We start from the raw sequence: 26,974 nt of genomic DNA on the forward strand, positions 1-26,974 counted from the left end.
AATCTTTTGTAGATGGGTTTGGTTGAGCCCTCCTCAACCACCTAGGATAGTAGAGAAGATTGCAAGAGTAATGAGGATTTTTATATTTAGGCATGGGGTAAATGTGGGGACAATTTTTTGTCAAGTTAGAAGAATTATTCCGGTTAGGAGTGGGATTCCTTGTGTTACACTTCAGGCACTCGCAAGTGGAATGGAGAGAGGCCTATTTGATCGATAGGGGTAGGGTTATTGAAATGGATGAGATCAGACCCTCAGCCTCCCTCTCTGTGGAGTATGGGCCTAAAGCAGCAGCGCCCAGATACAAACAGGAGCACAAGTCTCCAAAGAAGAAGAACCCAAGGCTGAGTTGACATTCAGGTAACTTATGGGCCCATAATCCAAAGGTAAGAGCACTGCCTGTGCCTTTGAGCTATCCTTAAGTTGAAGGGGACCCTGGGATCGTCAGGGCTTGGTGATCCAAGGTTAAGGGGTGCTGCCACATAAGCCAGAAGGAAGTCTTGATAAATGGCACAGAACAGGGGGGCACCCTGAATGAATGCTGGATGGGGGGGCAACCCCTTTGGGCTTGGGGATCCGAGCCAAGAAGCTCTGTGTATTACAGGATTACAAACCATGAGATTGGAGCTGTTTTCCTTAGAAGGGAAAGAGCAAAAATCTAAAATATCACAAGAGACTGCTGTTTTGTGTGGGGAAGGGATGGTCCTCTACCATGTAATTTTTGTCTGTGTCTATGTTTGTGTCTTTGTGCAGAATATCTGTCATGTCTATTCTGTGAGCTAGATTTTGTTACCTGGAAAGATTTAAAATGCAACCAGCAAGGATAAAAATTTCTATGCTGCAGTTAGAACACTGGGAAAGATTTCTTCACACCCTTAACTTCCACCTTAGAAGGGGGGAAAAAAAACTGACTTTTTCTTCTGGCCAAGCTAGGGGTTACAGATATAAAGTTAGCTAATTTTTGAGAGCAATGACTGGGGGAGTTTGACAATTGGTCATTCCAAGATAGCAAAAGTGCTTAGCATAAAACAAATGTTATATGATTATTAACTTCTTTATTGGATTTAATGGTTTGATATTTGATAACTTTATATGGGTTTTTAGATGTCACCAACATAAAATGCCAATGTTGAGATAAATGAATTTTGTATGTATGTAATTTAAAAGCAAATTCAACTAAATTAAGACCTCCACGAGGAAGATAGTGCATAGAGTAAAGAAAGTCTCTTTCTCTTGTAATCTCTTTGCACTGACTGTGTAAATAGAATATGTTTTAAAAATTATTATAGCTTTATCTAGTGTTTGACAAACCCAAAGATCCCAACTTTTGGGATAAGAATTCATTATTTGACAAAAACTATTGGAAAAACTGGAAATTAGTATGGCAGAAATTAGGCATGGACCCACACTTAACACCGTACACCAAGATAAGATCAAAATGGGTCCATGATTTAGGCTTAAAGAATGAGATCATAAATAAATTAGAGAACATAGGATAGTTTACCTCTCAGACTTATGGAGGAGAAAGGAATTTGTGACCAAAAAAGGCGTAGAGATCATTACTGATCACAAAATAGAAAAGTTTGATTATATCAAATTAAAAAGCCTTTGTACAAACAAAACTAATACAAACAAGATTATAAGGGAAGCAACAAAGTGGGAAAACATCTTCACAGTTAAAGGTTCTGATAAAGGCCTCATTTCCAAAATATATAGAGAATTGACTCTAATTTATAAGAAATCAAGCTATTCTCCAATTGATAAATGGTCAAAGGATATGAACAGAATGTTGATGATGAAATTGAAACTACTGCCACTCATATGAAAGTGTTCCAAATCACTATTGATCAGAGAAATGTAAATTAAGACAACTCTGAGATACCACAAGATACTCAGATTGGGTAAGATGACAGGAAAAAATAATGATGAATATTGGAGGGGATGTGGGAAAATTGGGACACATACATTGTTGGTGGAACTGTGAACTGATCCAATCATTCTGGAGAGCAATTTGGAACTATGCTCAAAAAGTTATCAAACTGTGCATACCCTTTGATCCAGCAGTGTTTCTATTGGGCTTATATCCCAAAGAGATACTAACGAAAGGAAAAGGACTTCCATGTGCCAAAATGTTTGAGGCAGCCCTTTTAGTAGAGGCTAGAAATTGGAAAATGAATGGATGCCCATCAACTGGAGAATGGTTGGATAAAATGTGGTATATGAATGTTATGCAATATTATTATTCTATAAGAAATGACCAGCAGGATGATTTCAGAAAGGCCTGGAGAGACTTACATGAACTGATGCTGAGTGAAATGAGCAGAACCAGGAGATCATTATATACTTCAACAACAATACTGTATTGTAATGTTTCTCTATAAAATGTATTGTTCTCTGGGAGCAGGTTTCTTGGGGGGCTTCTGGAGGCAGCCAGTTATCACCATAAGTGCAGCCAGGAGTTAAAATCTATATCCTTTATTGTCTCCTTCAAATAGCCCAGTTAAGCTTTCTTAAAGGCCTATCTCTCTCCTTGGTTCCGAGAGCTCTTGCCTCTAGTCCTTTTCCTCTGCTCCCTCCAAAAGTCTCCAGCCAGCACAGGGGTGGAAAATGGAATGAATCTGACTCCACCTCCGAGAGTGGGCTTGTGAGCTTCCTGAAGTCCATCCTAGTTGAAGCTCCTAGCTTATATATGCTCCCTTAAAGGTGTGAATCTTGTGGAACTCTTAATAAACACTAAGTACATTTAGAGAACTGTTAAGCACTCTGCTGAACAACCATTGTCTCTATCAATTCCACTGACTTAGCACCTTGTAAGAATCATAACACTGTATAAGGATGTATTCTGATGGAAGTGGATATCTTCAACAAAGAGAAGTTCTAATTCAGTTCCAACTGATCAATGATGGACAGAATCAGCTACACCCAGAAAAGGAACACTGGGAAATGAGTGTAAACTGTTTGCTTTTCTGTTTTTTCTTCCCAGGTTATTTTTACCTTCTAAATCCAATTCTTCCTGTGCAACAAGAGAACTGTTCGGTTCTGCTCACATATATTGTATCCAAGATATACTATAACATATTTAGCATGTATAAGAGTGCCTGCCATCCAGGGGAGGGGATGGAGGGAGGGAAGGGAAAAATTGGAACAGAAGTGAGTGTAAGGGATAATGTAAAAAAGAACTCATGCATATGTACTGTCAATAAAAAGTTACAATAAAAAATTATTATAGCTTTTTATTTACAAAATATATGCATGGGTAATTTTTTCAACACTGACACTTGGAAAACCTTTTGTTCCAAATTTTCCCCTCTTCCCCCTACTCTCTCCCCTAGATGGCAGGTAGTCCAATACATGATAAATATGTTAAAATATATGTTAACAGAAAATTTAAGAGTTTGGGAATTTTAGGGAAAACAAAAAATCACTTGACCTCTATTAAAACCCTGCAGCAAATAGCATAGTCCACAAGCCTTTTCTGATTCACAGAGGGTGAAAAAAAGGATTTGTGTGGACTGGAAAAAACTGGTAATGGTTTCTTTCTAAAATTCTGAGATTTGGCTTGTGACTGAAAGTTTGTATCTGCCAAAAAACAAAACAACAACAACAACAAAAAACAAAAAACACAAAACTTTATCTGGATCAGATTTGAACTTTAAAAGCATGAGGATATGCAGCTTTAAATTAGACCCAAGAAAGTTGAGGTCAAACAAAGAAAGTTAACAGACAAGAAGAAGTTTTTTTCTGTAATTCCTCTTAAAATGTAACTCTGTTAAGCTTCTTAAAACTATCTTGAGTAAGATTGTGATCCCTGAGAAGTAAACAGGTCCTAATGAAGGAATGAGTTTACTGATAATCTACACCAGGGGTGCTCAAACTTTTTAAGTAGGGGGCCAGTTCATTGTCCCTCAGACTGTTGGAGGGCTGGACTATAGTAAAAACAAAAACTATGAACAAATTCCTATGCATCTGCATATATCTTATTTTGAAGTGAAGAAACAAAATGGGAACCAATACAATATTTAAAATGAAATAAAGTTAAATCAACAAACTTACCAGTATTTCAGTGGGAACTATGGGCCTGCTTTTGGCTAATGAGATGGTCAATGTCTGGTTCCATATTTGTCACTGCTAGTTGTAACAAGTGATGCAAGTGTGCAAGTTAGTCTTGATCGGGTTGGAGATTTCAAATGTTTCATTCTAGAGTCTGTTCACAAACATAAGTGCTGCCAAAGATGGTTGCCATTGTGAGTGCATGGTTCCTGAGAGGAGGATATGTCTCAGAGGGGAGAGATGCATAGAAATTATGAAGGCTGCTTGACTTGAATGCGTCTTTCAGAGAGTCACAATTCTGCAGTTCAGCCAGTTCCATTTGGTAAATTGTATCCTCATTTTCATTGTCAATAAAAAATGCATTACAGAAAAGCTATATGTCCTGTTCATGGAGATGAAGCTCTTTAAATCTAAATTGGTAGTAGCATGGGGAGCCGAAACAGACACTGTCAACAGGTTCCCTCTGGGCTGAAGGGTCTTATACCTCACCCAGAGTTCCCCCACTGTCTATGACTCTACACCAAATATTCCCCCATTTAGTATGCAGGGGAACAATTACTGATAGCTGTCCTTGGAACTAGAGAGGTTTCTGTTATATTTCATAAAGGAGAAAAGGAGGGGGTTCCATTTTAGGACACAGGAAATAGACTTACAGATTCAGGTGCCCATGCTACTACTGCTTGTTTGCAGGAATCGGATCAGGGCACCTTTAATTTCCCAACTTCTGACTCCTGCACTGCCTCATATAGCTCCCAGCCAAGTAAATTCTGAAAGTGCTATTAACTCCCCCATCCTAAAACCTATTCAGAGGTGGGGTACATGATTAGGGGAGCATTGGCAGGTGGATTTTGCACATAAGCCCTCTGGCAGGGGCTTCAAACTGCTTTTGGGTTTTGTTAACACCTGGACTAGTTGGGGTAAAAGCCTCCCCTTATAAGACTGAAAAGGCTCTAAGAGATTTTGCTAAAGGAGCTCATACTCCTTGGGGCCACAATGTTCCACCCACTATCCTTACTCCTTTGAGGGAACAAAAGCAGGATTTGGGGAAAATGTTTCTTAGTATTTATTCTAGGAAAATCTGTCTGGATAGGAGACATTCATGATAGCCTCACCTTCCCCTCCAATCTTCCTCTAGGTGGGGTTCCTGGTTAACTGTCCCTAGTAAGCTCCATATTAACTCCACTTTTGTTTATTCTTTTTCTTTTGCTCATATTTGGTCCTTGGATTTTTAATCTACTTGTGAGAGTTGTTTCTTCCAGACTCTAAACCGTGAAATTCCAACTGCTTGGTCAACCTGAAATCCTCTGAGACCTGATTCTGACATTCAGCACCGGACGCTGCTGCTGCCACCTACAAACCACTTGTCTCCCTCCTCAGTCTGGACCCCATTGGGCAGGGCCGGCTCTATGCCCCTTGTCAACCTGAAGCAGCTCCAGAAGATGAGACCTTCGACTCTTTGTCTCAAACGAGTCTGGGTCTGGACAATGGCCCCGAGGCCCCCAGGCCTCCACAGTGCTAGATTTCTATGGCTGCCAGATGTCAATCTCTTTTGTGCTGTGATAACTGGGTTTCCAAGACAGACAGTGGGAGTTGGTGGAAGTTGGGCCTCTGATTCCTGCCCATTGTTTTAAATAGCAATACCCTGTCACCCACTTGCTTATGCACTTAATTAGAGTATTTCAAGATTTAGCTAAATTCAGGAATAGCTAAAGTGGTTCCTGAAAGCTTCCACTGATGGGCAGGTTTTGGTTCTAAATGATAGAGGGTGGTTACAGAGGAAAGAGACCAGACTGAAGGCCCAGGTCACAAAGATGCCCTAGTGGAAGATGCCTATCAGGACTGGGGTGAGAAATCTTCAAAGGGACGAAAATGAGGGAGACTGAATGGGATCAGGTGAAGATTTTTCAGAGGCTGCAGGGCCAAAGACCTAAGTTTCAGGAAGTCATATGCTCAGCAGGAAGCAGACAGATTTGCTGACCAATGGTCAATGATTACTTTCTTTTTAATCCATCCAAGGAAACCAAGTTTTTTGCTATATAATCGATTCCCTGTTTCTGGCCCAGAGTCGCACATCATGGTGGGATGCTCAGCTGATGTGGTGGGACCTCTCTTTGCAAGGATCAAATAAATGCTTTCTGTTTGTATCTGAAGATGCCTCTGAGTAATCAGTCTGGGAAAGGGGGGTCTTTCCCACACAGTAAGATCAAGAATTTCTTTCTTTTTTTCTTTGCTGAGGCATTTGGGATTAAGTGGTCTTGACAAGGTCAATAGGAAGTGTCAAGTGTAAGTGTCTGAGGCCAGATTTGAACTCAGATTCTCCTGACTTCAGGACTGATGCTCTATCCACTGCACCACCTAGCTGCCCCAAGAATTCATTTCTTTGGTAGTTTCTTCACAGATAGTTCTGTTTCTGAAACTGAATTATTCAAGATTTCTATTTGAAATTCTGTCAACCTGGTTATTTTAAGTTTAAAGATATTACTCTATATATTTTTTTTCTTGTTTTAGAGTACATATCTGTGCCTAGAAACTACTAGTAATTTTTTTATTCTGGTTTTATTCTGGTGATTTTACCTTAAATTATTTTATCAATTTTGTTAGTTTTTTTCTAAGAAGAAATTTCCACATATTATTTTCTGTACTTATTTTGGCTTGCAGTTTATTTCTTCTACAATTTTTTTATGTATTCATTAAACTTGGAATTAAAAAAAATTTTTTTTTTAAAAAGAACACATATAGAGAAGGACTTTCTTTGATTTTGAAGAAGTCCAATCAAAGCAGCAGTAATTGCCTGAAAAAATACTGAGAATGACAAGGGAGCCCTGAAACTCTAAAACTCCTTGAAGGACAGATTCTCCTTGAATCCTGCCTTTGTAAAGATCCTGCTTGAGAACAAACAGCTTCATTCTGTTACCTAGGTGGAGCTGGTTGAGTCCTGAGCTGGAGAATTTCAACCCTATTGAATTGAAGATTTTCTATTCAATTCCAGCTCAAGCTGAAACTTCACCCACCAGCCCCCATGGGGAACAGGCCTCGGCTTGTAGCTAAGGCTTCCATTATAAAAAGAGCCAATCTTAAACTCACTCTTCGCAGAGGACCTAACATGCCATGCCATGCCAAGGAAATCTCTGCCTGATGGAATGATATTCTTTTTTTAGTGTTACCCTCTCTTTACCCCCACGCATTTCCCTAATGAGACTTTATACCTCTGTCAGGATTTCTCTGCTAGAAATTCTCCAGCTCAGGACTCAACCAGCCCCACCTAGACAACAGAATAAAGCTATTTGTCCTCAGGCAGGATCTTTACAGAAGCAGGATTCAAGGAGACTGTGTCTTTCAAAGAATTTTAGAGTTTCGGAGCTCCCTTGTCAAGAGGAGGTTTCAAGGAGAATGAAGGATAGGTTTAAGGAAGGGTAAGTATTCCTCTTCCCCTAGAAGGGAAGAAATGAAATGAGTGATTACAAGATTTTTTAAATTTCTGAAACTCTAAGGACTGAGGAAGAATGAGTTGGTAATTAAAGTCCCTGTGTGCTTAAAAGAATTTATACTCTTTCAAGTCCCAGAATCTCATGCCAAGGGAAGGAATGAGATATAGCCAAGGAATAACCTATACCCAGGTACTTAATCCCAATTTCTAAAAATTCAGAAGACCTCCACAATCAATATATTAAGGTGCTCTGAAATCAATATTTAGAAGAATCATGAATAATACTCTTCAAAGCAAGCCCCTTCCTTTCTCTGTCTTTAAGGCATAAGACCTGGAATGTTTTGAATATTTTTTCAAAGATATTTTGCTACCCTCAATACTCAGAAGCTAAGTTTTGAGATGGCTTAGAATTGTCTTCAAGGTAAGCCCTCTGTCTAGATCACAGGTTCCAAATTTGGCCTTCAAGACCTTAGTGGTTTTTATTTAATACTCTTAATAACTATGTTTCAAAGTAAATAATTCATTTCCTTGTAATCATATTTATTTTATGCATTTAAAAACAATACTTTGAAAAGGGATCTACAGAAATCGCCAGATTGCCAAAAATGGTCCATGATAGAAAAAATGTCAAGAAATAAATCCTGATCCAGATGATCTCTAAAATTCATTTTTGCTCTGTCATTACATGTTCTATGAGTCTAGCACCCTACAACTTAATTAGGCATTTTTCCTATCATTCAATTGTCATTTATATGAAAGAAAATATTCATTGTCTACTTCTCATATCATGTTCATTACTATTTCTATGCTAATCGTCCCACATAAAATGCCATCCATTTTATTTACCCTAAATTTATTCATCTTTTTCATTCAGTTCAAGTCTCAACTTATTCACAAAATTTACTCTATCCCTTCAATGACCTATTTCTTCTCTTAACAGTTATTATTATAGTCTAGAACTAAGTTACATATTAATGAAACAATGAGGTACCAAATTCTGATTCTCAACTTCTTTAAAATAGGACAGGTAGTAAACAAAATGGATCAGTTAGCAAGAATCAAGTTTTTGCAATCCTTTCTGCTTCCATTTGCTAGTGTGCTCTCCCTACCATGAAAGGTAAGAGCACCTAAAGGTAAGAAACACCTAGGCTACTTGAATGTAATCTCCTTGAAAGCAGACACTATGACTTAATAATTTTGTGTCCTCAACCGTAATTTGAGCATTATAGGTACATAATAAGAGTGTTAAATGAATAAGAACTACAACTTTAGAAGTATGCAATCTATGAGCATGCTATCAAATGCCACTTGACTGAAGGTGAAGAAGCATCTTCTACATATTCCTCTATTCTTCCTTTTTTCACTTCCTTATTTCCTGTCCTTTTTTTTTCTATCAGCTTCTGCCTTTAGGCTATCAGGAGCACTCCTTTCAATAAGGGAAAGAACATAGGTCAAAGAAGCTACTGGTATATCACATCACATCATTTCTCCCATTCCCTTTTCTATCTTTCTATTGTCTTAAAAACTGATCTTGGCTTTCAGCATCCCAGACTAAGGTGCTATACTAAAGCAGTGTGCAAGTCTGCTATGAAATACTGAGATAATGAATTTGAATAATAAAAGGCAGAAAAAGGTAATACCTTAGAGATAGACTTGGTATAGTATACCTTCAATTTAGAACCTCATTTGAGTAGCTAATGTAGTCGTCAGAGACATTAGCCTAATTTTTGCCAAGAGAGGCTGGCAACACAAAGGTACTAAAAGATGGGCACTGAGGACTTAGCTCATTTCAGATGGAGAGTGGGAAGAATGAAATTAGCAAGTGTTACACTTATGGTGCAGAGAAAAGCAAATCCCCATCCCTCTAAAATTAATCACCCACTATATTTAAAATGAACAATACATGAATGGCTAAGGAATCTGCACATGCACAGAGTTTACCTACTCTGAGGCCCCTAGGCCATAACGAAGTACCCTACAAGGAGGCATTTTTAGAATACAATAAAGTCTGTTTCAAAGGGCATCCATAAAATGCAGACCATAGCTTGTCAGTTCAAATGCCCTTTACACTAAAAGCCTGGGATACTTCTGGAAACAGCTTGAAGGTCAATGTCAAAAAAAAAAAAAAAAAAAAAAGCCACAGAGCAAAATCCAGGGGAGGTAGGGAATGTAGAAATATCTATCGTTCACCAAGCTTGGGGGAGCATGAGCAAACATGCTCCCTCTATTCTTCTCCCTTCCCTCTTCCTTTTCTCCTCCTATAATCCCTTCTTCTTCCTTCCTATTCCCTCTTATCACCTTTTACATTCTCTCTCTCTCTCCCCCTCTCCCCTCCCTTCTTTCCCCTTTGTGCCTACCCTTAAGAAAAGGGTTATTGTCCACTGGGATATTTCATTTTTTAAAGATCCAGGACAATGTAACATATTTTGACTGTCTTCCCAATAATAGTTAAAATAGTAAGAGTAAGACACACCTTAACAAATTTTCTAAGGAAACAGAACTTTTTCCTACACAGTTATGAACATGGCTCTCTGCCTAAATGTACAATTCAGCTAGTCAGAATAATAGGTAAAGCCCACGGCTTAAAGTAAGTCTTCTTGTTACTTCTTCCTGAGTTCATACTATGTGTCTTAGCACATTTGTAAAATGAGTTGGAGAATGAAATGCAAGCCACTGGAGTATGTCTTCCAGGGAGACACCGAATGAGGTCATGAAGAGTTGGACATGACTAAAAATGACTGAATAATAATCTGAATACTTATCCTGACACATGTGTACAACCTAAGAATGCCCCAATTTATAAATATTAATATTAAATCCTTTGGATTATAGAAAATCCGTTTTAGGTCTCTATTCATAAATACATTTGCTCATATATTCTAGCCCTTCTCTATCTCATACTTTCCTGGTTGATTAGTAGTGATGAAGCACCAAGTTCTGAGAGAAAGTGGTTCAGATTGTGAAAGACTCAAAAAGATGTTCTCCTAGCCACCACAAGAAAATTCTTTATTCATGAAGGACACATGGGCAGATCAAGGTAATCTAGTAAGTCAAGGGATATTATTTAAAGGTCAGAGGCAGTGAGAAAAAAAGGAAGGTGGGGTACAGAGAGTTAGGCAGAGTCCTAGTTGAGAACAGAACTCAAACTCCCATTATGTCTACCTCTATGTCAACAATTACATGGTGTGTATACAGGAAGAAGAATATGCTAATATCCTAATGTTTCATTACATAACAAAGGTTACTTGTAGGAAGGAATATGTTCTAGTACACCTGTTCTAGGGAACCTTTTATTTGCAGGGTCCTTACTTGTTAGAATGTTTACAAAGTGTTAACTCATTGGAATTGATAGAAACAATGCTTTGAGAGTTCACACATTAGCTCACACATTAGAGTTCACAAGTCCAGGAGATTCACAAGTTACACCTCCCACAATCCCACTCTCAGAGGAGGAGTCAACCTTTGGGTTCACATCTTTAAGAGATCATATATAAAGAAGCTCTTGGAGCCTCAGCAAGGAGTCAGTTGACCAGATTGAGAACTAGAAATTCAGAGGGAGCTGGAGGCTGAAGCTGAAGCTGAAGCTGGAAGAGCTAAAGGACAAGTTGCAAGAGCTCTTGGAACCAAAGAGGATAGGCCTCTAAAAAAAACTAATTGGGATATTTTCGAAGAAACAATAAAGGGCTGAACTTTTAACAGCTGGCTCCATTTGAGGTGATTATTGATCGGAACTGAAACTAAGGCTGCCTTCAGAAGCCTCTTCACTCTCCTCCCGACTGAGAAACCTGTTCCCAGAGAACGATCATATTATTTTAGAAAAAAGAAGAACATTACACTCACTGATTCGGTGGATCTTGCTGACAAGGTAACAGTCCCAAATATTGCCTCTATTCATGTGAGATAAGATTGCCAATGAGAACAGCGTGGTCTCAGTTCACATCAAAGAGGTGAGAAAGATAGAGGGTGGGAGAGATGTTAAGGTAAAAGGATGAGTTGCAATCAAAACAGATTTTCATTTCAAAGTAGTATTTTTGAGAACTAATCCCAGACAGGGTCAATGTCATAGGTAGCCATCATACATCAATGTTTTAGATACTACCTAGAATAACAAAATTTAGGAAAAAATTTAATGACTATACCCAAAAGAAGGGTTGTAGGAAAACTGGTCTCATGTTGATTTAATTCAATGAGGTAGTTCTATCATGGAAGCTTATGAAATTCAGGGGGGAAAAGGGTATATATAGTCATGTGTTAAAATATTTCAGATGAGAAGAATCCTTAATTTGTGAGTGAATAAAGATTAAATAATTAAATAATAGAGAATGCGTCCATTCTCTAACTATTCTATTAACAAAACAAATTTGGGAACTAGTTTTTGTTTTTCATTTTCAAAGAGGAGGTGATAACATTGGGGAGATGATTTAATGATATGCAAATGAATTAATTTAAGTGAGAGTGGGAAGGCTGTACAAAATCACCTTACTCATTTTCTCCTCTGGAGCCAACTGGGTCCAACAGCAAGGATCAGGATGACTGGAGATGGCCCTGGAGGCAGTGAGAAACTTTACCATTTTTAAGCTAAGGTCTTTTTTTTTTTTAAGTTTTTTTTTTTATTTTCAAAATATACGCATAGATAGTTTTCAGCATTCATCCTTGCAAACTCTTGTGTTCCAAATTTTTTTCTGTTACCCCCACCTCCTTCCTTAGATGGCAAGCAATCCAACATATGTTTAACATATGCAATTCTTCTGTAAATATTTGGTCTTTAACAGGTCTCAGACTGCTAGGTAAGGAATGAGGCAAAGAATGGCCTCTCTTAATTAAAAAAAAAAATTACTATTTATATTCACTCCAAGCCAATGAGGACCCAAACAATGACCAGTGAGGCTTGGCCAGGAACTTATTGTTGGTCAATAAATAAGAGTCGGAGTGATTTGGATTTTAGATGTGGTCTTTATAGAAAACTAGCCTATAAACCCCAAGATATTTTGCAATTCTGCAGCAATCAAAATGGAGAAAGGACAATGACAAGAGTCCCAGAAATTGTTGATTTTTACTATAAGACTAGTTCTACTTCTGATGCCCAAACATTCTCATCATACTGCAAGAGGGCTGAAACACTAAGTGGCTGAGATGGTTAAGGAAGCCATATTACTGTCTCAGTAAAAACAGGAACCTCAACAATATGATACTGAATCATCCCTAAGTTGATAATTTCCCCACTAAGAAGCATATCTTCCAAAATAATAAATCAATTGTTCCTTGCAATTTTAAAAATCTATGCCCCCTTTTCCCTCTTTCCCTCCCAAAAATGTTTGTTACCCAGAATCCTAAATGCTCTGCAAAGAAAGTTGAGCTCTAGTATAATTAGGGCAGAATCTGAACTGTACCCTGAGGCAGAATCATGCAAAGAACCCAGTAGGAAAAAAGTTCTGTATATTTAGAAGGCTCATTTAAGTGAATGTGAAATCTCAGCTGTGAATAATGCATGCAAGACCTGCAGTAGAAACACTTCCTTCCAGCCCAGCCAAGAGTCAGGTTCCAGAGGCAGATGGCCAAACCAGTGGCAGTTTAAAGCTCTAAGATGATTGCCTCCTTATGTCTATTTTAAAGCAGGATAGACTAGTAAATACACAAACATGGGATGAAGAAAAACAGGGAATATGTGTGCGTGATGGAGGGCGGGGGATGAGGGGAGAGGGGAAGATTACACACAAGCAGCATTACCTGGGACAGTTCTAGTCTCCAGGCAAGGTAAACATTTCTGCTTTTAAAAAAAAAAGAAAGAAAAAGAAAAACGGCAGTGTAATATCTCTCTGTGGAGGAAAAGAAGCTCTAAACATATAAAGTTGCCCATTCAGAAAAGACAGATGATATTTCTAAGTAGAATGATACCAAACCATCTGCAAAAGGTTTGTACATCCATCAGCACAAGTGATTGCATACAGTACAGTTGGGGAAAGGACAAGGAAAAAGAACTAGGGAAGAGCAAGGAAGAAAGGAAGAAGCTTTCAGTTAGTAGACCCATCTGCTCCCAGAATTTTTAATGACCAGAGGCTCAGAGAGGAGTACACCAGTCATGCCTTGAGTTGGTCTGCACAAATCAAGTCCAGGCAACTTTTTCCGAGAGAAATCTTCAAAGCCCAGTTCAGCCCAACATTGTGAATTCTGTCAGAGTAAATGGCTGATATTCAGTTCCATTTTGAATGTACACACACAGATATACACATGCATACACACATTTTAAGTCATAAGGAAGAAATGACAGTTCACTAGTCTTGTGCTTAAAATAATCTAAGAAGAAATACGGTTTATGAATTCACTGCAATACAATACATAATTCAGAGTCCAGCTATTTGTCACACTATTGAGCAATCCATATGCATCCTTAGAGCTTGACAATAAAATTTGTAAATCAATTGCAAAAAAGCAGCATGCAATAGCTACAGAGTTAAGATACAAAGAACATTTTTATCATTGATTTTTTGGGGGAGGGGGATTTTAAAAATAGCTTTGATGAGGTAAATACTTGCAAAGGATTTAAGTACTAAAATAGAAGAGACTTTATTCTTCCTATATATATTCCCTTGAAAGTAGTCTTCATTGTAAAGTTTTACACTGTCCCTAAGATAATAATGGCTGTCTCCTATAAGACTCTGCAATTAGTGTAACAGGGATGTCCATATCAATCAAAAACAAAACAAAACAAAAGTACATTTACCATATGAATTCATGAGAAGCCAGCAAAACACCTGCTTTGTGCAAGAGAGAGCCTTAAAGGAGAAAAGAAAATAAATTATTTTAAGATTGTGTTTGAACTTATTTTTCTTCTTCCTGGATGATCAAACAGCGAGCATAGCGGGAGGCATAGCCATCCACAAACCTATTGCCATAGTGATTTGTGTTTGATAGAAAGATGAAACAGGCAGGATTTTGTTTATGCTCTAAGAAAACCAGACAGTAACCATGATCACTCAGCATCTATTATTGGACACAATGCCATATGAGATACTCCCTCCACTTTTCTTAATGATGGGGAACAATCAGTCCTGGAGTATGGATCTACACTGTCATCTACCCCAATTATCTGGATAAAAGGGACTGTAGCTTATCCACACTATTAATAGAATGACAGGAAATTTTGCAGGCTTCTTAAATGGAATATATTTCTTTGGCACTGGAAGAACATGTATGAGACATGTTAGAATCTGATTCACATGGAAGAGTCCACTCACTTCAGACCATATCCCCAGGCATCTAAATGTCCAGTGAATAGTGACAACTGAGCATGTTAAACATGACAAATAATTGAACAGGGCTCTATCCTTAAAGAAGCAGCAGATACATTCTGTTTCTTTTTTGCTGACAAAGACTGAAATCCATTCACTACCAGCTAGTGCCCTTTGTTTTCCTAATGATTAATAGGGTATTATACTATCTAGCTATGTACATAAACATACATATACATGCATACTATATGTCATCATATACAATGTATATACATGTGTATGTATTATATGTTATATTAATATGTAACTGATACTGTTCTCCTGGCAGAGCAGAATTGTGGGAATCCCCTCTTTGGTTAGAGATGCAAGTCCAGCATGAAAAGAAATAACGAACCCCCCGAAAAGTTTGAATGACAAAAGGGAAGTTTATTGACACTGAGAAGTCAGTTTTGCTAGGAAGGCAGATTTCTGAGTGGCAAATTCCTGTTAGGGAAATAGAAGTTAACACTGAGAAGAGAATGTATTCACAACAGGCAAAAGTCCTAGTAGGCACCTGTGCCAAGAATGGGGGGGGGGGCGCGTCCCTTGGCAGGAACAGAATTCCTACTTTGGACTTCTGCAAAGATCTGGAATGTAGAAATGACCGTTATAGACGTCTGAGGCTAAAATTCCCAGTTGAAAAAAGAGCCAATGCCCCTAGGCCTAGATACTTATCTTGAAGTTTCATTCACTCAATATCACCCAGATCTCCAATTGAATAAAATTCCTAAAGATCTGGCTACCCAAAAGATCAATGGGGGATGATTTGCCTTAGAAAAGGCCTAGTCAGGAAAATATGTCTTCTCCTAGACTCTCTAAAGTTTGGGAGACCCCGAATCAAAGAGGACATAATTTCAGAGTGATTATTTTACAGATTAAAAGGGACACAGTTTTCAGAGTTCACCCCTGGCACAATCAAGACATTCATTTCTTACTGAAAGTTGTCTCCTCTCCCTGAGAACACTTGACTGCCTGATGACACTTAGAGCTGAACAAAGCAAGCAATAAACATGTAAACAGTGAGCTAATTCCCAGGTCTTAGTTAAATGGGATAGCTATATGCAAGGGGCACTGTCATGAAATTCAACATTGGGAAGCAATTTCCCACAATATACAAGGAGAATCAAATCAATCTGAAGTCCTACCTCAAAAAACAAAGCTCATTCAGATGCTGATGACTTTGCCTATCTATAAGGAGAGCCCAGACTTAACTTCATGCAAGAGAACATCTACATTGAGGAATTAAGGGTCATACAGAAGAAGTCCTAGATTTGTTTTTAATATTTGTGACTTGAGATCATTCAATTCCAGAGACCTGATTTTCCCCAAATCCCTTCTCTAGTCATGTCAATGAGCTTTTCTTGTTGCTCTAAACTGAACAGCACAAAATGTGGCTGGAAGAACTAAGTTTTGAAAGTAATTTTTTTCTAATGCTGGCAGAAATGAACAAAATATTCCCCTCGCCCCAGCCACACACACAGGAATCATCCCTCCTTGCCAAATATCAGCTGCAGGTAAAAGATCATTTATTTCAACTGCAGCTAGCAAAGCAAGGAGGAGAAGCTTAAGAGTCCATTTTCTCCTGATTACAAAAATGGTACTTATGCCCTGAGTAATATCCATGACCACAGTAGTCAGTCTAGAGCAAAACTATTAAGTAAGTAAAGTTTGTTTTTGGTGTCCCCCATTCAATCGCTCCCACCCTTTTTTAATTTCTTCAAGATATAAGGAGTGAAAAAATTAATAGGCAAAAGTACTAAAAAGAAGAGAGCTTCTGGACAGCATTTAATTTTGCCATTTTTGTAATAGTGATAATTATAATCCAAACTTCCAGTAAGTATCCTTAACTCTTATTTAGGTAATCATAAACATGTGAAGTAAAAATATGAGAAAATACAGACTAGCCTTGGTTTCCCTAACCAAGGAACAATCGTATCTAATAAGTTTGTGGATAAGGTGAAAAGAGACATAAAATTCACTCAAAAGAATTCTAAGAGAAACCTACTACTCCCCAACCTCCATCTTTGGGAAGATAAAAGAATTACATTCTGTAGAGCACCAGAACTCTGAAGAGGTATACTTGAACCAAGGACAGCATGGTGCTTATGGTTGAGCACCTACTCAGTGTGAGATAATGGTTCTCTATGGTGATGTAATGGTTGCACAGGCTCCATGTGCTGCAGTGATGCAATTCTACTGAGGTATTTAAGGGAGTCTCAGCCACAGAAGACTCTCAGACACAGACACAGAAGATTTCAGACTCTATGTTTGAACAGCCACATGGTAGCTTTCCTGCCTCCTTCACTTCTCCACCTAAAGACCAAGGACTTGAGCTAATCCCGAAGTCCTCCAGAGAGCTAGCCTGGCCATTACCTTTTGGCAGCCAAATGTGGGGCCCCAGAAACACAAGGCCTTGCAAAGCAGGGCACAAAGCAGTTTGACTGACTCGACTGTAAGCTAAGTGGAGAAGTCCCTGTGACCCAGAAATAGGATGAGTATAAAAACAAACAAGCAGGAAACTCTGGTAAAGGCTAAACTAGTCACTTTCGTTTTTCAGCTGAAAGGGGGCAAATATTAAGAACAGAGCCTCCTCTGTAGAATGCATAATTAGGTTAATAAAGAAACAAGGTTTGTTGGTAACTGAGAGGCAGATTACTGGGCTCTTAAATATATTAGAGTGCATGTCTCCTTGGCTATCTAAGGAAGAAAAATTATGTGAGAAATAGTGGGAGAACAACTAATTGAATATTGTGAAACTTTGGGTCCTGATTTAATTCCTGAAGAAACATTACTTATGTATAATATAATACAATTGGCTTTAAAGAATCCCACAAATTCTAAAGAAAAAGGAAGTTTTAAGGAAAACATCCAGAAAAGGAAGTATGAGGAGAAAGAAGAGGTCTGAGAAAGAAAGTATGAGGAGCTGACAAAGCAGCTGAAAGGCTTAGAGTTGAATCTTAAGTACCAAGCCAATAAGCTTAAAGGGTGTGATGCTTCTTCACTTTCACAGCAGGTGCCCTTAGGGCATTCCCCATCTCCTGAACCTCCCCTCTCAATTTTGCCTTTTTTTGTGGAGGGAGGAGGATGAGTGGGAGGGACAGTGACACTATCATCATCATCCATGCAGCACCTCTGTCTACAACACAAATGCCAGCTTGTGTCTATAACACAATTACAAAGGACACTAATTAAAGCTAAAGAGGAAGGGCAGGAAACAGCTGATTTGAGAATAGAAATGAACCCTGTGATTGAAAAGTTTTAACTCTTAAGGGCAAGAAAAAAAAAAGATATACTCCTTTTAATCTGGAAATTATCAAAGATCAGAAAAAAGGTTGCACTCTTTATGGGGTTACATTGTCTTATGTTAAGATGGTATTAGAGAATTTGGATTTTGAAATTTTAACCCCTAATAATTGGAAATCTGTAGTAAGGACATGTTTAGAACTAGGACACAACTTGTTGTGTCTTTCGGAGCATAGTGAACTGTGTAAGATACAAGCCCAATGAAATAGGCAACTTGGAGTTAATATTCCAATCACCTGTGAGCAACTAACAGGTGTAGGTCCTTATGTAAACACTTTAGCTCAGATTAATTACCCTTTGACAACATATGAGCAAATCGATTCTGCTGCTATCAAACCTTGGGGCTTTATCCCAGGTAAACAAGATAGAAGGGAAGGCTTCACAAAAATAGCACAAGTCCAAAATGAACCCTTTGCTGATTTTGTGTCTACAGATGGCTGTCATACGAACTATTGGTGAAAATACAGCAACAGAAATTCTATGACAACTTGCTAAAGAAAATGCTAATAAGGATTGTAGAAGAATTATACTAGGATTACACAAAGATGCTCCTTTAGAGGAGATCACAAGATGCTTTGCCACAGTGGGCACAAATACCTTTTATACCTAGACTATGATGCAGACTTTTCAAGATCCGAACATGGGAAGACAGGGTCCCTTTTGGCAAGAGACTTCCAGAGAGACTAGTCAATGCTTTCAATGTGGTAAAGTAGGGCATCTGAAAGCTCAATATTGGCATAAAGACAAAGTGAGAAAACAGGGTGGGAGAACAAGACACAAAACCCCATGTCCAAAATGCAACAGAGGCTTCCACTGGGCATCAGAATGTAGACTGATTCAAGGAAATGGGAAGCAGGGCTCAGCTCCAGGGCCCCAAGCAAAAAACACTTGGGGCATGATGCCAGCTGATGTTATATCCTGAGAGTCTTTAGAAGTTCAGTACTCCAACATGATCAATCAGTTGAGAAGGAACCTGATGGGAGAAAGGGATTACAATTGGAGAGAATAGAGTTATATGCAGCTGGGACTATTGAGATATCCCCTGGAGAAGTGAAATCTGTCCCTCTCCGGCCTATGAATCCCTTGCCTCCAGGCACAGTAAGCTTAACCTCCTGAGAGTGCTTACAAAACAGTATCCATCCATACACTGATTTGGGAAACTGGGGATTGTATAGCTAATATCCCAGTCACTAATACAGATATACAACGTGTGACATCACCCAGGAGAAGTAGTAGCATCAGGTTTACTGATACACACTCCTGATAGGCAATTTGGTGATATTTGCCCAGATTTTGACTCCCAACAACAACAAAATCCAGAAATATTCTGGACTGCAGCAGTTACAGCTGACTGACCTATACTCACTATCTTTATAAATAGCATACCATTAGAAGGATTGGTAGACACAGATGTAGATCATACAAGCAGAGGTGCCAATTGGCCCAGCCATTGGCCAAAGATTAAGGCAGACACCTACATGTCTGGCATAGGAGAATCAATAGCAGCTGAAGTCAGTGCTACCCCTTTGAGATAGACATTTGAAAGAGAAACAGGAGTTATTACTTCTTCTGTAGTTGAAAAAAATCCCCATCAATCTGTGGGGAAGAGACAATTTACAAGAGTTCAGGATTACAAATGAGTACTTTGGTTTTTTAGGCAGGGCTGCTGTTAACCGAACTCTCATCTGTTCCTCTTCAATGGAAAACTGATACACCAGTGTGGATAGAACAGTGGCCCTTAGGTAGCAAAAAAATTCAGGCCTTATTAGATATAATACAGGAGCAACTTGACCAAGGACACTTGTAACATTCTCTAAGTCTTTGGAATTCCCCATTATTTGTTGTAAAAAAGAAATTTGGAAAATGAAGGATGTTGACTGATTTAAGAAAGGTAAATGAACAGATGGAAACTATGGGAACTTTTCAGCCTGGACTTCCATCTCCTACTCAGTTGCCTAGAGAATGGCCTCTTTGGGTTATAGACATTAAGGATTGTTTCTATTCTATCCCCCTGGATAAGGAGGATATGAAAAGATTTCCCTTTTCAGTGCCCAGTATTAACTTAGCTGAGCCTTATAAAAGATATGAATGGACAGTTTTGCTACAGCGAATGAATAATAGCCCTACTATGTGCCAAATATATGTTGCTGTTGCTCTTACTCCAGTAAGAAAAGCATTTCCAAAAGTTATGTTGTTACATTATATGGATGATATATTGGGATGAGCACCTAAGGAATAAATGTTAGAAGCATGTCTACCATAGAAACACTAAGAAACTACAAATTGTACATAACTCCAGAAAAAAATTCAAAGACATGTTCCTTTTCAATATTTAGGATATGAAGTATATCCTAAGGTCCTTACAGTACAAAAACTGTCCTTAAGAATAGAGAAGCTAAACACCTTAAATGACTTTCAGAAATGGATAGGAGATATCCAGTGGATGCGACCATTATTAGGCTTGACTACCTATCAATTACAATCATTATATGACATTTTAAGGGGAGATACTGCTTTAACCTCAAGACATCAGTTTACAAAAGAAGCTCAAGAGGCTTTGAGAGAAGTTGAACTGGCTTTATCCAATGTGGCTGAAAGTTATTCAAAAACCCTTGGAAATATCAGTTTTTGCTACAAAAGAAGCACCCACAGCAGTCCTTCATCAAGCAGATAGTATGATAGAGTCGGTAAACCTCCCAACACAACCAGACCAAAGCCTTACTCCTTACCTAGTGCTTGAGGCTAGAATCTTTTTAAAGACCATTTAGGGAGAAGTACAATTATCTGGGATAAGACCTGACAAGATATACACCTTTTATACCAATGCACAAATTAATGTATGCTGTGAAACGATGCCAAAGTGGCAAATTTTATTGGCCACAGCTCCAAATTTTACACATGGGTCTCTATTAAAGATAACCCGGCTATTACATAATTGGCAATGGATTTTTAAGAAAAGATTTCTAAAGTTCCTCTTAAGGGACCAAGTATCTTTACAGATGCATCCAAATATAACATTTGTCCTGTATACTTTCATGACTTAACTATAAAGAGACTACTCTTCATTCAACAGAATGAATTGTATGGAATTATGGTAGCTCTTACTTATCCAGGAGTAGATATAATACCTGATTCAGCCTATTCAGTAGGTGTCATACAACGAATTGCCACAGCCCAAATAAAATTTGTAGCTTCCAATATATATCAGCTCTTTAAGGCACTTCAAGAGCAAGTGAGAAAGCATCCAGGTAAGATTTATATCTTGCATGTCCACTCTCATAGTGGACTTCCAGGTCCTATTTTTGATGGAAATTCAAAGGTAGATCAACTTCTAACCATGTTAGCCAATACTCCTTTATTTCAGGAAGCCCAAAAATCATTCTAAATATCATCAGGCTGCTCAAGCTTTACATTTGAAATTTGGGATAACAAGAGAGGAAGCTAGGAGCATAGTAAAAGCCTGTACAGTTTGCCTTCCTTTCCACGCTCCTACACTCCCTCCAGGGAAGAACCCTAGTGGTTTGAGACCCAATGAGATTTGGCAAATGGATGTGACCCATTATAAATCATTTGGTTCTCTGTCTTTTATCCATGCTGTAGTAGACACCTTTTGAGGATTTACTTTTGTGATACCAGCAGCAAAAGAGACAGCCCGATATGGTCACTGAATTCCTTCTACATGCATTTGCAATTATGGGTGTGCCACAAGCAATAAAAACAGAAAATGGACCTGCACATACTTTTTTTTTTTTTTAATTATTATTATAGCTTTTGATTTACAAGGTATATGCATGGGCAATTTTTCAGAACTGACAATTGCAAAACCCTTTGTTCCAATTTTTCCCTTCCTTCCCCCATCCCCTCCCCCAGATGACAGGTTGACCAATACATGTTAAACATGTTAAAGCATAAGTTAAATACAATATATGTATACATGTCCATACAGTTATTTTGCTGTACAAAAAGAATCGGACTTTGAAATAGTGTACAACTAACCTGTGAAGGAAATCAAAAATTCAAGCGGACAAAAATAGAAGGATTGGGAATTCTATGTAGTGGTTCATAGTCATCTCCCAGAGTTCTTTCACTGGGTATAACTGGTTCAATTCATTACTGCTCTGTTGAAACTGATTTGGTTCATCTCATCACCGAAAAGGGTCATGTCCGTCAGAATTGATCATCATATAATATTGGTGTTCAAGTATACAATGATCTCCTGATCATTCTCCTGATCATTCTCATTTCACTCAGCATCAATTCATGTAAGCCTCTCCAAGGTCTTTCTACAATCATCCTGCTGGTCATTTCTTACAAAACAATAATATTCCATAATATTCATATGCCACAATTTATTCAGCCATTCTCCAATTGATGGGCATCCACTCTGTTTCCAGTTTCTGGCCACTACAAAGAGGGCTGGACCTGCATATACTTCTAAACATTTTGCACATTTTTGTGCAGTTTCAGATTTTACACACCAGTGGCATACCTTTTATTCCTCAAGGACAGGCAATAGTAGAGAGGAGAAACAGAGACATCAAGACACTCCTCCAAAAATAAAAGAAAAAGTAACCCTAGAGAACTTCTAAATTTAGCTCTTTATATTATTAACTTCTTGATTTTTGATAAAGATGCACTGGCTTCGGCAGACAGGTTTTATAACCCACCAGAAGAGCAGTGTCCAGTAAGTGCAGCTCTACTATCTCTAGATAATCACTAGGTGATTTGGAGAGATCCAGAACATGGTGAATGGAAGGGACCAGATAGGTTAACTGCTTGGGGGAAGAGGGTTTGCTTGTATCTCTACAGATGGAGAAGGAATCAGATGGGGGCCAAAGAGCCGTATTCGCCTTGTCCATTGGAGAAAGACTGAGCAGACCCTTGAAACAAAGAAGATCCAAGAAACATCAGGTGATTCCATCGCTAATTGTGCCTACCACTGAAAGAGCATGGCAGTTATGACAATTGACTCCTGGACATCAAAAAGTGTTAATGTGACTGATGCAAGACTTTAAAACCAGCAGGAATCAATGGATTCCCTGACACATCATGAGACTGATGCAGGACTTCAAAACTTGCAGGATTGTTGGATTCCCTGACTCATGATGTAATGGACAATAGACTGGTTTTGGACTATCTCTTGGCTGCTGAAGGAGGTGTATGTGTGATTATTATTTATATACACTCCTTCTAGGACTTATACATGTATATTCATATTGTTTGTTATATTACTATGTTGATTCATGTGGTTTGTTGCATTACTACTAGCCTGAGTTATATAACTATATGCTTGTGTAATACCTCCCATGCTGATAGATTTATGTATATCTGTTTCAATTTCAGCTCAGAGGAAACCTAACAATATTTGGTTTGACTCCCCATTTCCGTTTGGTGTTCTCACCTTCCTGAGAAGTCAAGGAAGACATGACCATCTGTGTTCTAAACAGAAAGTGAGAAATGTAGAGGGTCAGAACTCTCAAGAGGTATACTTGAATCAAGGACAGTATGGTGCTTGTGGTTGAGCACTTAGTGTGAGATAATGGTTCTCTATAGTGATGTAATGGTTGTGCATGCTCAGTGTGCTGCAGTGATGTAATTGTACTGAAGTATTTAAGGGAGTCTCAGACACAGAAGACTCTCTCAGCCACAGACACAAGAGAAGTTGCCAGACTCCAGACTCCACTTTTGACCAGCCACACGGTAACTCTCCTTCCTGCTTCACTTGTCCACCTAAAAAGCAAGGACTCAGGCTGATCCTGAGGTTCTCCAGAGAAACTAACCCGGATATTATAACATTCTGCTGTTTTCCTTTAAATTCCCCAATATTCAGGCTCTCTTTCCACTTAGAAAGTTGAAATTTATGTTGAGATATCTGACCCAAAAATACTTTATTCAGTGAGTTTCTTCTCAAAGGCCTGGAAACCAACTCTAGTGAATCCTATTCCATGATCATTCATTTTTCTTGCTTTGTGGCACTAGGCAAGATCCAAACCCACTTTATCCCAACAGCTTTGACTATGTAAAAGAATTATATTGGTATAGAAATTAATGAAATAGGGTCTGAATAACATTTACAGTTTTATTCAAGCCGAAGACCCTATAAATATAGCATATTATTATTCCATAAAAAATTACCTTTGCCTACATAAACTAATTCTGGCCAAAGGTAATCAAATCTTTAAACTTTTTAATCAAGAGAAATGGTTCCCATAATTCACAAACAATTGAAAAATACAAGCAAAAAGAGATTGCTCTGTAGACTAAGGAAATTATGATACAATTGGATTCTTATTTGCCAAAATCAACATATTGTGAAAAAAGACAAACAACCTATTAGTTTATGAACAATAACAAAATACTAATTTGAACAAAAGAAAATCAGTTTGATTACGACTCAAAAGACAGAAGGTTTTACAAACTACTACAAAATTCAAATGTTTTGTGGAATTGTGTTCTCCAAACCCTCTAAATTAATCTTATCTAGGTCAATACTATCTGGGTGCCAAGCCTACTTTGGTCATCTCTATGCAAGGGTTTTAAGAGCTTCATTTTCAGAGAATTATAGAACATTGAGGGAACTTCCAAAACAGTTTCCTTGACCTCTAATATCCCACCACCATAAAACCCTGCCCAGTCAGAATAAAGGAGACTGCTTTCTCTACTACTATATACTTCCCATGTGGGAAAGCCTGAAGATAGACCCAATGTTACACAGATCCTTTGTAGATTCCTTAACACCATTCTACAGTGATTCTTCCAAATCTTCTCATTCTTAAATTCCCTAATCCCTACTCCCTCACTACAGAAAATAAACAATAATTAAATCCAACTTGATGACAGAGAAGCAATTAGTAAGATCAGTAGATAGAGAACTAGGTCTGGAGTCATGATAACCTGAGACCAAATCCTGCATCAGATACTTACCAGTGGTATGACCATAGACAAGTCATTTAACCTATTTGCCTCAGTTTCTTCAACTGTAAAATAGGAAGAATAATAACATCAACCGCAAAGGATTATCATGAGGATCAAAATGAGATATTTGTAAAGAGCTTGCTTACCAGTGTCTAGAAAACACTGAGTGCTTAAAAAAGCTTTCTTCTCTTTGCCTCCCCTTTCCTTACCTAAACAAGTGATCTGCCCAAGAGCACATATTGGGAATGGATCACTTGGCCTCCTTGGACCTCAGATATGTCATCTGAATAATAGAAGAGTTGGTCTCAATACCTTCATCTCTCTTCCAATATCATATTATCCTCTATGACTTGAGGCTGTAACCACCTGGATAACATATGGGTTATATTCCAGTACAGAATCATTGAATTAACTAATTCTCATCCTGGCCATGTAGCAGTATATTCAGCTGCCTCTAATTTGCCTGTCAGGTGTCAGTGTGGTATAGTAGAAAATAGACAAGAGACCTATATTCTAAAATCTGCTCTACCATTGATTTGCCATGGCACTTTGGTTCTCTAGGCCTCAGGTAAGGAAGAGTTTTCAATACATAAAACAGTCAAAAGATAGGAATAAACTGAATGAATGGAGAAAAGGTCAATTATTAAACTATATGCTATGTACACAATTCATATTCTAACAAAAGGAAACAACTTGTGGATTTCAACTGCAAGTCAGATGGAATTTATGGACTTGATGGTACATAGGATGGTAATAGATGGTAACACATTCTCTCATATGTTTTTTTTTTCTTTTGGAAAAGCTTTAAAAAGAAGAAGTATAAACTGTCAACAACTATATAAAAGATTATTCAAAATCTAAAAAAAAAAAAAAATTTAAAACATCCAAACTAATCAAGTTGAGAAGAGAAGGGGAAAATTTATGTTGAAAAACCTGAAGAGATAGGTCCAACAATTCACTGCTGAGAGGACTATAACTTGATTCAACCAGATCTGTAAAACAATTTGAAATCATGAAAGAAGAGTTACTACATTATTGATCCTTTGACCTGGTGATGCCACTACTGGATTTAAATCCTGAAGAAAGTTACTAACAGCAAGAAAATGCCAATATGGAACAATATTCAAAGAATCATTTTTCCTAGCTACTGTTAGATATAAAATGTTTGCCTCATTTAATTCAACAAGCATTTTTAAGAATCTATGATTGTGCTCAGTGCTAGGGTAGGACAGAGGAGGTGGGAGGGCAGGTACAAAGACAAAAATGAAACAGTCCTTGCCTTCAAGGAATACATGTACAAAGATGATAAAAGATACACAAAGAAGTTTTTGGATTTTGAGAGAAGAGGATATTAACTCAATGAAGGAATAGGAAAAAGACTCTTAAAGCAAAACCACATGAGTGAAATCTTGACAGGAGATAAGAGATCATAAAAGCCAGACATAAGAAAAGAAGATTTCCCTTATGTCAACAGTCTATGCGAAGGAAATCATAGGAACGAAAGCTTAAAGACTAAAAATGACCACAGTACTTAACAAGTCCAACCAACAGATTTCACAGATAAGGAAGATGATTCCACAGATCAATCCATGAAACTGAGTTGAAAAGCCACTGAATGAAATACAGCTAGTACATATTTGAGAAAGAATCCAAATCCAAATTCCGTATTCTACCCTAATGCAAAAGCAAATGATGGAATGAAATATATGTAAATAGGCAAGAATTTGTCTCAAATGAGGATTATATAAGAGTTAACATAGTCCTCACTTTATGTAACTATGCATTACACAAATTTTACTTTAGGTAAAATGTTCTGAAAGAAATCCACATACCAAAAAAAAAAAAAAAAACAAAAAAAAAAAACAAAACAAATATATGTTAATACACATTAGTATACTCTCCCTCTCCACTCCTGCCCCTTGACTTGGTGATCTGCAGACCCTTATCTTTACACACACACAAAAAAAAATCCCTCAAGTAAAAACAGAACATAGGGGAGTAAGAGTTTGGCTTG

At 38.0% G+C, this 26,974-nt stretch overlaps 1 protein-coding gene and 1 long non-coding RNA gene across 5 annotated transcripts in view; one reads left to right on the plus strand and one right to left on the minus strand.

Moving 5' to 3' along the window:
* Nucleotides 1-26,974, minus strand: part of SIL1 (SIL1 nucleotide exchange factor) — a 328,425-nt gene that overhangs the window by 142,123 nt on the left and 159,328 nt on the right. The window lies entirely within an intron of this gene.
* On the plus strand, nucleotides 23,691-25,837 carry LOC116421632. Its single transcript, XR_004232113.1, has 2 exons — nucleotides 23,691-23,745; nucleotides 25,763-25,837. It is a non-coding gene; the product is annotated as an uncharacterized LOC116421632 (long non-coding RNA).

The sequence above is a fragment of the Sarcophilus harrisii genome, chromosome 2 (genome assembly GCF_902635505.1).
Source record: "Sarcophilus harrisii chromosome 2, mSarHar1.11, whole genome shotgun sequence".
Classification (NCBI taxonomy): domain Eukaryota; kingdom Metazoa; phylum Chordata; class Mammalia; order Dasyuromorphia; family Dasyuridae; genus Sarcophilus; species Sarcophilus harrisii.